This window comes from Salvia splendens, chromosome 5 (genome assembly GCF_004379255.2).
Source record: "Salvia splendens isolate huo1 chromosome 5, SspV2, whole genome shotgun sequence".
NCBI lineage: Eukaryota > Viridiplantae > Streptophyta > Magnoliopsida > Lamiales > Lamiaceae > Salvia > Salvia splendens.
This window is the reverse complement of record NC_056036.1, coordinates 43,553,505-43,558,484: the sequence shown is the minus strand read 5'-3', so window position 1 is coordinate 43,558,484 and position 4,980 is coordinate 43,553,505.

The following is a 4,980-nucleotide window of genomic DNA, read 5'->3' as shown; positions in this document are numbered from 1 at the left end:
GTGATGTTGTAGGGTATGAGAGAATGAAGATGAAAATGGATATGAGAGATTGAAGATGAAAATGGATATGAGAGAATGAAGATGAGAATTGTGTAGTTTGATGTGAATTTTTTGGAGTGAAGTTGGGGGTATTTATAGATGAAAGTATATATTTTTGGGGTAAAAAATGAAAAAAAAATTAAAAAGTGGAAAAAAACGGTTATAAACAGATATATTTTTTTTGGGAAGTGAATTTTTTTTATCAATTTTTTTTAATTAAAAACCAATTTTTTAATTAAAAAAAAATTTAAACACAACGGCTATGCCGTTGACGAATCCCAGCTCGCTGCCAGCAGCGCGGACGGCCGTGGCGACGAACGCCACCGTAGTGGATGCTCTTAGTGAAATATTAATATGATTTGAGAATATGATTTGAGATAGTTTGCGTCATGATGCTTACATGTAGAGGATAAGTTCAAGTTGTGCGAAGCTTATCTCTTTTCCCCAAGGTAAACTGATTTTTGGGATGACATATATTTTTTGCATTTGATTGTTTGTTAAAATAAAGCTAATAAGTATTACCTACAAAATAAAAAAAAATATTAATATATTATGATGATATCAAATGCTTACTTAGATCTAACATAATTTACCATTTCAAAACACAAGCTATCTTTTTGTCTGAAAAATACCTCAAGGATGGGATGTAAAAATAATTAGAAAATTAAAGTTAAGTATGTAGAGGCAGACGTAAAAAAGCGGAGTATCATAAATAAAGGTTAGTATGAAGATGGAGAGAAAAATGATTTCGCTTATAATAATAGTGTTTGTTCAAACTTCCAAAATCAAATCTAAATTTCTGTCAAAACCAACCAACTAGTAGTACTACTATAAAATATCCCTTCATTCACTCAAATCTCTCTCTCTCTCTTTCACAAACTAATTACCCAAAAATTCAGCTATGCAGGCTCAAATAAGCAGTGATGATGTGAAATTGGAAGAAAATGAGGCAGAGGAATTTTCATTTATATGTGGAGGAGCAAATACGTCAGCTATAGCAAATGGGCAGATCAAACCGATTTTCCCGTTGCGCGATAATTTGCCGGATCGGTCTGCAACTCGACCGGATTTTCAAAAATCAAGGATCTGCGGCTCATCAACATCAAGTGTATTTGAAGAGTAAGGCGGTCGTACTTGCCACTACTGTAATAATGCCGGATTCACTATCTTGTAACTGAGAAAATCGGACTTCTAGGCCAGTTGGCTATAGAAATAACGGATATGTACCCGTTTTGTTATCTGTTCCATTTATGGGAAAAACGCCAACCGCATTGGCGTTTCTATAAGTAAAAACGCCAACAACAATTGCGGGTTTTAATTTAAAACGCCAACTACGTTGGCGTCTTTTAATTGCAACGTATTTTAGTCGTATTTTTTATAAATACAGTATTGGTTTGGGGATTTAGGGTTTTGCTTAAAACCCCAGATGGCGGGATATTGGGGATAATTTTGCTTTTTTTAAATTATTTGTGTAATGCCAAAATGTCAATCGTTTTCGGCTAATGATCGAGTTGATTAGTGGATAAGATTATTTTCGAAGCTGTATTTGTAGGGGCAATAATAGTCACATGAACGGAGTAGTAAACAAGTAGTGAATAATTGAGAAATGTTGAAATTAACACAATAATCTTCATTGAAAAGTTAAAAAAGAATGGGATATGCCTAAGCATTTATATTTGAAAAGGGCAAATTTGATTTGTCATATTGCTCACACTCCTATGATGGTTGCTACAATGTTCGTGATCCAATAGGGGGCGATGAGGACAAGGAGGAGGTGCAAGAGGCATGAGGACACGGGCAACAATCTAAAATTGGGAAAATTACTATAATGCAGTGGTTAAAGGGGGCGATGATAAAGAAATGGGAGAAAACATTGAGCGAAGGAGGAGGTGGAGACCACGGCACGATACTAAAAGAAAGGGCGGTACAACAACCGGAGAGAGTGAATCGATAGGGTGCATGTTAGGCCCTAACCGTGTTACACATAAGTCAAAATGACAAAAAATGACAAATTGACATATTTACTCATAAACTAGTATCAGCACTCGTACTATGCACGAGCCTTATAGTTGTCACGTACAAATTATACATTCTCAATAAATCAATGGAAATAAGATTAATATCATTGTGTGATCTTCGAAAAATAAAAGAATGTGTAATATGGAGTAGCATTTTATTAGATAAATAAAAAAATTAATTAATTAAATGTAAATTTAAAAGAAAGAAAGAATCAAATATTGATTAGAATAGAACAATTTAAAATATCTAATACAAACATAACAACCACACTTCAATGACATACTAAAACACCATCAATACAAATTAATTAGTGACAATTTATATTCAACAAAATAAAAGTTCACAAGCAAAAAAATATCAAAAAGAATGAATATGCATAAATGAGAATAAATTCACGTGATAGCAACAAAAAAATAGTTCATAAATTTTAAAAACTGTCCTTGTAAATGACATTAACACTAAAATCACAAGTGTTATCAACATTATTATTACAAGCTAAAATCTTCCAATATTTACGGCTCATAATTCTTGATACATAAATAGTTAGTTGTGTGTGGATAAAGATGAATACTTAAAAAAAAATAATTAAACATGATAACCAATTGATCTTCACTTTTGCTAATGGTATTACATCCATTGTTGAGTTTGAATGACAATTTTGGAATACAAAGTATTAAAAATATTCTTGGTGGAATCAAGACTTATACTACATATTAGCCTAAATATTTCAAAACATGTATACTAATTATTAATTGGATACCATTACATGGTCATCCCCTTAAAAACCTAATAAAAATGCAACCAAAAATCATTTCTGAATTGACCGTCGGTAAGAACATAGAGTAACCTCTGCAATATCTAAACCATGGTTGCAAATTTTTCCACCAACACCAGATATCTTCCTTGCAACGATTTACATGTCGTCAATCTCTAAATTCGACTAGGGCTGGTAAAATATACCGAAATACCGAAATACCGCACTTACCGTACCGAATCGAAAATACCGCATTTTCGGTATACCGCATCTTTCGGTACGGTATGATACCTTACCGTTAGATTAAGGTACGGCAAAGGTATGAATTTTGCATATACCGCGGTATACCGCATCATACCGCAATTACGGTATATACCGTAAAATTACGGTATATACCGTAAAATTACGGTATATACCGTAATATATACCGTAATTTTGCGGTATATACCGTTAATAATTATATATATTTAATATATTTATTATTTATAAATCAAACAAGTATGATTTGCGGTATACCGCAATGTCGGTAAGGTAAAGGTTTTCAAATATTGACATACCGAATTTGGCGGTATACCGAAAAATTCGGTAAGGTATAGGTATGACATTTTCTCATACCGCAATTTGCGGTACGGTATGCGGTATGACATTTTCGGTGCGGTATACCGTACCGTGCCACCCCTAAATTCGACAATAGCAAGAAGCCGACTAAGCTAGACAATATATTTCCATAAAATCAAATAAATCATCCACAAACTGACTACCACAAACCCACCAACACCATGTTTCTCGACCCTTTCGTACTCAACAAAATTCTTTCTCTCACCAGATCTTTCAAAAATCTTCCTACTAAAATTGTGACACAACACGAACTAATAATCTTCAATTTTTCACGATACATGACTCTTGATATCTAGCATCTGTGTTAATTGCTATGCAGTCCATAAAACTATATTTCGATGGCATGTCTATGTTATTTATGCCAAAACAACAATATTGGAATGTAAACAGATCTGAGAATAGCTGGTATTTTGTCTTTTCCTGCTATGTTTTTATAAAGCATATCCATGTGTTAATAGGTTGAATCACTTAGATGTCGATCTGATATCTATTTTGATGTAAATCAGTTTAGAGATATCCAGCAACGTCCATGTTATTTCTGCCAAATCAGTAATGTTGGAATGTAAATAGATATGTGAATAGTTGGTGATTTATCTGATGTTGCTATATTTTTGTGAAGCATATTCACGTGTTATAAATTTGTTTATATTTCTAAGATTGACGCATGTATTAGTAATTCTGGTAATTTAAAATTTTACTGCCTTCGTCCCCCAAAATTTGTCCCATTTTTCCATTTCCATCTGTTCCCCAAAATTTGTCACATTTCACTTTTTATCATTTTTGGTAGTGGACCTAGGGGTGAGCAAAAAAAACAAAAACCGATTATCTGAATCGAACCAAACCGAAATTTTGAAATTCGGTTCGGTTTTTTTGGTTTTTCGGTTCGGTTCGGTTTTAAAAATATAAAAAATTCGGTTTTTTTGTTCGGTTCGGTTCGAGCGAAAAAAAATAACCAAAAAACTGAATTATATTTTAAATATTATATTATATATATTTATTCTATTAATTTAATATATTATATCATATATATAATATATATTCTTTTAATATATTTTATATAATATGTATTATATATATTCTTTTAATTTTATATTATATATATATTTATATTCTATTAATATATATAAAATAAAATAAATAAATTATATATATATATATATATTAATATATGCAAAAAAAATTTCGGTTTTTCGGTTTTTTTTTATAAATTTCGGTTTTCGGTTTTTCGGATTTCGATTTTTCAGTTTTTCGGTTCGGTTCGGTTTGAATTTTGAACTAAATTCGGTTTGTTGGGTTTGGTTCGGTTTTGGCAAAAAACCAAACCGAAACCCGAATGCTCACCCCTAAGTGGACTCCATATTCCACTAATTCATTCATACTCACATTTTATTATAAAACTAATATATAAAAATAGGACCCACAACCCACTAACTTTTTCAACTCACTTTCCATTACATTTCTTCAAACCCGTGTTGAGTCAAAGTGGGACAAATTTTGGGGGACGGAGGTAGTAATAGTGTTGCAAAGATTATTATCACTAAATTTTTCAT